We start from the raw sequence: 8,751 nt of genomic DNA on the forward strand, positions 1-8,751 counted from the left end.
CTTCGGTTAGTATCACAGTTTCGTTGTTCTTCCAGCTTCTCTTTTTGGTCATCAATTCCTTCAAGAACTTGGCATAGAGTGGCATTTGCTCTATGGCTTCAGCAAAGGGTATGTTAATCTGTAGTTTCTTAAAGATTTCTAGAAATCTTGAGAATTGGCTGTCATCCCCCTTCTTCCTCAATTGTTGAGGATATGGGACTTTCGGAACATATGGCTTCAGCTCTTCTCCCTTTTGACGTGAATTGGAGGTGGGAACTTGAACTTCATCTTGTTCCTCCTTCCTTCCAATTGAGTCCTTCTCTTGTGGTTTCTCGGAGGTCTCCTTCAATTTCTTTCCACTTATGAGGGTGATGGCTTGACACTCCTCCTTTGGGTTTGGCTCAATGTTGCTGCAAAGGTTGTGGCCGGGAGCTTGCTGAAATAGGTAGCCAATTTGTGTCTCAAGTTTCTTGATGGCAGCATCTTGATTCTGTATGTTGGATCGCACTTCCTCTCGGAACACCTTACTGTCTTGAATTTCCTTACATATGCCTTCAAGTAGAGTCTCAATCCTTGAGAGTCTATCTTTGGATGATGGTGAGTTGAGATTGGAGGGGTGAGAAGGGCCATTTTGGCTTTGGTATGGATGTTGAGATGTGTTATTAGGTGGGTGCTGATATGATCTCTGTGTGGAATGTTGGTGAGCTGCATTGTTGTTGGGGTTGTGACGTCTCTGATCTTGGCCTTGATCTTGTTGATTTCCCTATCCAAAGTTTGGGTGGTTCCTCCAACCAGGATTATAAGTTTTGGAGTATGGATCATGGTTTTGCCTAGGTGAGTTTTCAATGTAGTTGGCTTGTTCCTGATCACCCTCTGCCTCTGTATTTACTCCTTTTTGGGCTGTTGATGAGGTGGTGATTGCTGCTATTTAGTTCCTCTCCATCTTCTTGGTAAGGTCAGCCAACTTCTTGGTGATCATCTTGTTTTGAGCCAGCAATGCATCCACGTTGTTTAGCTCTATCACTCCTGTAGTGTTACCTCTTTCAGAGGCATAGAAGTAGTCATTCTCTGCTACAGTCTCAATGACATCTATGGCTTCTTCAATAGTCTTCTTCTTATTCAGAGATCCCCCAGATGAGTGGTCTACTGCCTTCTTTGATTCGTAAGAAAGACCCTCATAGAAGATGTATAACTGTACCCATTCATTGAACATATCTAGCGGGCACCTTCTTGTCAAGTCCTTAAACCTCTCCCATGCTTCATATAGAGTTTCACCATCTTGTTGCCTGAAGGTTTGTACCTCAGCTCTCAACCTATTGATTCTTTGAGGAGGATAGAATCTTGCCAAGAATTTGTTCACCACATCTTCCCAGGTTGTTAAACTCTCCTTTGGGAAGGATTCCAGCCATTTAGATGCTTTGTCCTTGAGTGAGAAGGAAAACAGAAGCAGTCTATAGGTGTCAGGATGAACACCATTAGACTTCACAGTATCACATATCCTCAGGAATGTGGTGAAATGTTGATTGGGATCTTCTTGGACACTTCCTCCGAATGAACAGTTGTTCTGAACAAGGGTGATGAGCTTTGGCTTCAGTTCAAAGTTATTGGCATGTATGGTTGGCTTTTGGATGCTACTTCCACAGTTTCCTGGGTTTGGATTTATGTAAGAGCCCAGAACTCTTCTCTCTTGCCCAGCATGATGCACTGGACCTTCTCTGCCATGGTTGTGAGCCTCTTCTTCATGATGGTTTTCCATATTCTCATCCATGTCTGGTTCAAAATACTCCTCTTCTTCCTCAGCACCAACGACTCTCTTTCCTCTTGCTTCCCTCCTTAGTCTAAGGAAGGTCCTCTCAGGTTCAGAATCAAAAGAAGTTGAAGCCCCGCTTCTTCTATCTGTCATACAACCAACAAGGCTAAAGCAAAAGGAAGATAGAGAGTATTCTTGTTAAAAATACTGTTAGTGTGAGTGATGCAATATATCAAAAAGTTAGTGGGTTAGTGAACTGAATTGTGACAATTAAGAGAATATCTCAAACAGGTAGGGGTAAAGGGAAGAAGATAACTGAAACTGAAAGTAAATCAATCAAACAAAAATTAAATCAAACAAAAGAAAAATGCTCAATCTAGTTATCCACTAATTTAATCATTGTTGATACAAAATCAATCCCCGGCAACAGCGCCATAAACTTGATGCACGAAAACTTGTCTCTCAACAAATTCCCATTCGTCAAGTATACCGAATTGTCGTCAAGTAAAAACTCACAATAGAGTGAGGTCGAATCCCACAGGGATTGATTGGTCAAGCAACTTTAATTGGAGGAATGTTCTAGTTGAGCTAAGAAGAATTTGATTTGAGAGTTGCAGGAAATTAAATGGCGGGAAAGTAAATGGCAGAAAATGTAAATGCTGGAAATAAAGAACTGAATGTAAATGACAGAAAGTAAATTGCAGAATCTTAAATGGGGATTTGGGGAAATGAACATAAAAGTAAATGGCAGAAAATAAAAAGAATGGGTAAGATCAGAAATAGGGAGTTCATTGGGCTCAGGAGATGTTGTATTCTCCGGATCATGTTCATTTTGATCTCTTCCTCAATCAATGCATTCATTGATCTCCTTGGCAATCTTAAGTGATTGGATTCCAATTCCTTGGCAACCCAATCTCTCAAATCTTGATCAATAGCCAATTCCTTGGTCTAATTGCTCATGAGAAGAGATGAAGTATGGTCACTGATTATACCACGTGTATTCCTAAATCAAAGTATTGGTAGGATTATATGTTACCATATCCATCCAAACCCCAATTTGGTCCAACAAGAGAAATCATTTTTAGCATGATCACTTCATTCCTCTTCCAAGGTCCGAATAGATCCAAGTATGAATAGCTTCTTTTCCAAGACAACTACCCAATTGGATGAAGATTGAAAGCTTTTTAGTAAAATCAAGAGAAAAGAAAGAAAAAGAATAATGAAAACTATTATTGATCCATCAAATTACAACAGAGCTCCCTAACCCAATGAAAGGGGTTTAGTTGTTCATAGCTCTGGGAATGGAAAGCAAAGATGGAAAATACATTCTGAAAGTAAAAATAGAAGTTGCAGAGAAAGTAAAATTCTACAGAGAGTAGTTCTCTGAATGCCCAAAAGCTCCTTTTCTAGTTCAAAACTACTCCTATATATACTACTCTTCTGATCTTCTAGTTGGCTCTTCAAGTCTTGGATATAGGCCTTTGGATCTTTGAGTTGAAGCAGTTATCATCTTCAGTGGGCTTAGCTTTGCTTGCAGAAAAAGTGTGAGTCAGGCATGGACGTTAGTTAGGACGTTAGTGGTGTTAACATTAAGTAAAAATGTGGGTTCGAGAACGTTAGTGATGATCACCTTTTTCACTAACGTTCCTAACCCAAAATGGTCCACGTTAACTTCAACGTTAGTGGCACTAACGTGACCACTAACGTTGCCTCTTGGTCCTTCGCAAACGTTATTGGCATTCACCTTTTCCAATGACGTTTGCTTCTTGCCCTTCCTCCCTACGTTAGAGTCCATGTTAGTGTAGCTAACGTGACCCTTAACGTAGGCATGCCTCAACTTCGAGAGCGTTAGTGACACTTACCTTTGTCACTAACGCTCCAAATTCCCCTTCCCACGTTAGTGCCTCACGTTAATTGCATTAACATGACCACTAACGTGGTGGTGATTGCCATCTCCAACGTTAGTGACAAAGGTGAGTGTCACTAACGTTGGCTCATCATTTCCTTCCTCCACGTTAGCTTCCACGTTAATGTAGTTAACGTGGCAACTAACGTGGCTAATAGTGGCTTGGTCAAACGTTAGTGACAAAGGTGAGTGTCACTAACGTTGGCTCTTCCTTGCTCCTCCCACGTTAGAGTTCACGTTAAAATAGTTAACGTGACTCTTAACGTGGCCAATTGTATCTTTTGGAACGTTAGTGGTATTCACTTTTACCACTAACGTTGGGGCTTTCTTTTTCCTCCACGTTAGCTTCCACGTTATTGTAGTTAACGTGGACATTAACGTGGGCTATGATGGCTCACGAAGGCGTTATTGGTGTTCACTTTTCTTATTAACGTTGCAAGCTAGCCTCCATTCCACGTTAATGGTCACGTTAGTTAGACTAACGTGGCTATTAACGTGGCATCTTCCTTGCTTCCTTTGTCCTGAAATCAAGCAAATAAAGTGCATCAAAGCTAGGTTCTAACTCATGAGATCATGCATCATCCATTTTATCATTCAATTCATGCATAATTCTCATAAAATCATGTAAGATTCACAATGTTTGCTTGAATCAAGATGTAAGTGATTATCTGCCTAAAACTTGCTTATTAACTAAGAAAATGCATGAAACTACCCTAAAACAGTAAAGAAAAGGTCAGTGAAACTGGCCAAAATGCCCTGGCATCAGGGTCTTAAACAAGTGTTATAGAAGTTTACAAGCTTTCCAGGGAGGTCAAATAGTTAAAAACCAAGGTTGCGAGAACCGGACCGGTCAATGAACCGGTAAAGTAACTGGTTCACTGGTTCAATGGTCCGACCGGGGTTCAACCGGGGTTCAACCGGGGTTCAACCGGTTTAATTAAATATTAAATAAAATTATTAAAAATTAATATATGTAATGCTTGATTGCTATCTAGTTGTTCTATCTTCAAAAATAAAAATTTCTAATTAGTAACAACTACAATTTACAAACACAAATTTACACAAATTAAATACAATTACAGTCAATGACTAAATATTGATTGTTGAAAAGCAAAGTAAACCTGAACAAAATCACTAAATGAAGTCAATCAAAATACAATGGTTCTCAACAAGCAACTAGAGAGGGCTAATTCCATAATTTCTAGTCTTGAAGATGCCCACAGAATTATGTTGTAGTTGCTGATCATTTTGTGGTTGTTCCATCTAAATTCAAAATGACAGCAATCTAGAATCCAGAAAAATATATCAATCCATATAACTCATACGACATTCATTCAACATAATTAACAGAGCAGAATTGAATTTAAATTTTAAACCCAAAATTCAACAGAGCAGTATTCAACAGAGCAGAAATAAACAAAACTCAATATAGCCAAATCCAACATAGCAGAATTGAATTTATATACCGAAATTCAATATAAACAAAATTGAAAAACAAAACAAGAATAATTAACAAAATAAAAAAAATTAATTGAAAAACAGAACAAGAACCCATGAACAAGAACTCAGAAGAAGGAAAAGATTTGAAAAACAGAACCATGAACTCAAATCTGTCCAATTCATACAGTTTTATCACCAAATAAACGAAATTAATTGAAAGAAAGAAAAGATTGAAGTACTGACTACTGAGTACTCACCGCGGGAGAGGCCGAGAGCATGGTCAGACTGTCAGAGCCAGACGTCGACCCACGCTTCGGTGACGGTGACAGTTCGGTGCCGACAACACGCTGACGACCACGACGACGCCAAGCCGATGACCAGACGACGCCAACACGGTGATGCTTCGACCCGCGACGGTGGCCTTCGACCTCGATTCGCGACGGCGACCTTCGACCTGGACAGAGGAGAGATGTCTCGGAGACAGAGGCGTTTTTGATGACGAGAAAGAGGCAGCCGACAACGGGGACGACAGAGAAGACTGGCGGCGTCTGAGACTAAGAGCGAGATAGATTGGGGGATTTTGCCATTTTGGTGAGACTGAGAGTGAGAGAGAAGAGAGAAGAGAGAAGCAGAGAAGCTCGGGAAGCCATGCACATCAACCACAGCTCCACCGCCTCCTTCCTCCGCCGCTGCCATGCTCCGACAAGCCTCATTCTTCGCTGCTCTCCAAAGAACCTTTGAATTAGGGATTTTGATTGTACGTTGGTGACACTGAGAGTGAGAGAAGGGAAAGGGGATTGGGGGGCATTTGGGCTACGCGTTTTGTTTTGTTTTTTTTTTTTTTAAATGCCAAAACGACGTCATTTGGCATATGAATTTGCAAACCATTGAACCGCTAAAAAATCGGACGGTTCTTCCGGTTCGCCGGTTCGACCGGTTTTTTGGCCGGTTTTTTGCCAGGCGGTTATTAGCGTTACTCGGACCGGTTAGGTGACCGGTTCCCGGTTTTTCCGGTTGAACCGGCCGGTCCGGTCCGATTTTCAGAACCATGTTAAAAACAGCTTTTTTGGTGAAAAATAGGGCTTGTGCGTACGCATAATAGCTGTGCATACGCACACACCAGACGGTTTTCCAACTTGTGCGTAGATATGATGTTGTGTGTAGGCACAACTTGCAAATTTCACAGGATGTGCGTACGCACACCCCCTCTTGCGTACGCACGAGTTGCAACCCACGTTCTGGTCTGTGCGTGTGCAAGGTAGTATGTGTAGGCATACAAACCAAAATTTTTGGTTTTCTTTAATATCATAGAATTCAGTTTTTTGCACCTAACTTTCAACGTTCATATCTTCCTCAACAAGATTCTGATCTCATCCTTTTAACATTTTAAAGCTCTCATAACCCTCTTTAATTTGAAATTAAAATTCTTTCCAATCCAAACTCTAAGGGCCAAGTTATGCCCCGCCGAAGTTGTTCCAAAATATTATTTTACCAAAATTTGCGAATTCTCTAATTTTCAAAACACTCAATTCACAACCAAACTAACCATACCCAAAACAATATATAAGTAGTCTTCAATCATCTTTCAAGCATTCTAATACCTAGATCATACACTTGTCACTATATCGATTCAAGCATTAATTCCAAATTGAGCACAAATCATACAAAAACTTGTAAATTTCCATCACAATCATTACTTGCCAATTTCTCATCATCAACACTCATCAACAACAATAATAATCATAAACCCTCTGATGATCAGAAAATTGACGGTTTAGAATTTCACTAATGAAGTCTTGTTGCAAGCATATTTTCTAAACCAACAACAATCCTTTCATACAAAAATTTGTTTGTCACAAGTACAAACCCCAAAAATTAATAACCGAAGTATTCAAAGCTCGGGTCGTTCTCCCTAGGAATTGCAAACAAATGTTCTTGTTATTGGCTATGAAGTATGTTTGGGGTTTTTGAGTTAAGGAACAAGGAATGTAAATTGCAAAAGAAATAAACTAATAACTAAGAAAGCTCTTGGCAAGGTGTGAGAACTAGAAATCACATCCTAGTTATCCTTATCAATTGTGATGAGAATTGTTTATTGCTCCCACTTAGTTAACCTCTAACCATGGAGGAAAGTCAAGTGGATGAATTAACTTGATTCCACAAGTCCTAGCCAACTCCTAAGGAAAGACTAGCTTTAGTGGTATCCAAGTCAATTAGCAATTTCTAATTATCAATCAACAAAAGAGTTTGATAACTCAAGTGTCACTAATTACTCTACCTAGGCCAAGAGGAACAAAATCTAACTCATATCTAGAAGAGGCATTTCAACAAACACATAGAAGGCAATAAAGGTAAACATTATTAATTACAATAATTAAAGAAATCTACAACTACAAAAACAAGATATTAACAATAGAAAGGCAAAAAATTATGAAACAACAAAGAACTTACCAATTGCATTGAAGAAGAAATATAGATCTACAAAAGAAAGTTCATAAGCTACAACTAACAATACAAAGGAATTACAAGAGAAGTAGAATGCTACAACTACAAGAGAACAATTAAGAATGAAAGAGGAAAATTAAGAGAGAAGAAGAAGAAATAGATCTAGATCTAAATCTAATACTAATTCTAGGGAGAAGAGAGAGCTTCTCTCTCTAGAAACTAACTCTAACTACATCTAAAACTTAAACTATGACTAATGATCCAAAGTATGTTGATTTTCCTTCAATCCTTCAATCATTAAGTGAATCACGTGTAGCCATCGGCACGTATGCGTATAGTGCATGTACGCATCCCTATACGTGATACAAATTTGGCAAATCTTATATCATTTCGAAGCCCCGGATGTTAGCTTTCCAACGCAGCTAGAACCGTCTCATTTGGACCTCTGTAGCTCAAGTTATGATAGAATAAGTGCAAAGAGGTCGGACTTGATAGCTTTGCGATTCCTTCATTTCTTCATGAGTTCTCCATTTCTACATGCCTTTTCCTTCATTCCCTCAATCGAATCTTTGCCTCTTAAACTTGAAATCACTTAACAAACATATGAAGGCATCTAATGGAATCAAGATGAATTAAATTTAGCTATTTTAAGACCTAAAAAGTATGTTTTCACTCTTAAGCACAATTAAAGGAGAATTTACAAAACCATACTATTTCATTGACTAAATGTGAGAAAAGGTAATAAAATCCCCTAAAATTAATACAAGATAAACCCTAAAAATGGGGTTTATCAACCTCCCCACACTTAAACCATAGCATGTCCTCATGCTAAACCAAAGAAGGACAAGAAAAGGGGTATGAACATTTATTCAAGGCATCCTATCTAAATGAATGCAACTAAATGTAAGATGATTCTACCTACTTGGTTAAAAGTAAATCAATCTCCAAGACATACATGCACAAGTAGGGCCAAGATTATATAACAATTTATGAATCCTACCAATTCAAATATCAAAATGAAGTTCAAGTAGACTTGCAAGAAGAACGCTCATGAAAGCCGGGAATCAAGGACTTAAGCATCGAACCCTCACCGAAAGTGTTTACACTCTAGTCGCTCAAGTGTATAGGATCGATTCTCTCAATTCTCCTCTAATCATGCTTTCTAAGATTTGTTTTTCATCTAACAATCAACAATTATTCAATGCATGCATACATTCATCATGAGGTCTTT

At 39.0% G+C, this 8,751-nt stretch overlaps 1 non-coding gene across 1 annotated transcript; it reads left to right on the forward strand.

Moving 5' to 3' along the window:
• Positions 1 to 1,187: 1,187 nt before the first annotated feature.
• Positions 1,188 to 1,294, forward strand: LOC148565156 (small nucleolar RNA R71). The gene has a single exon (XR_015885563.1). It is a non-coding gene; the product is annotated as a small nucleolar RNA R71 (small nucleolar RNA).
• The last annotated feature ends 7,457 nt before the right edge of the window (positions 1,295 to 8,751 follow it).

This window comes from Arachis ipaensis, chromosome B5 (assembly GCF_059453495.1).
Source record: "Arachis ipaensis isolate K30076 ecotype BB chromosome B5, ASM5945349v1, whole genome shotgun sequence".
In the NCBI taxonomy this organism is placed as follows: Eukaryota; Viridiplantae; Streptophyta; class Magnoliopsida; order Fabales; family Fabaceae; genus Arachis; species Arachis ipaensis.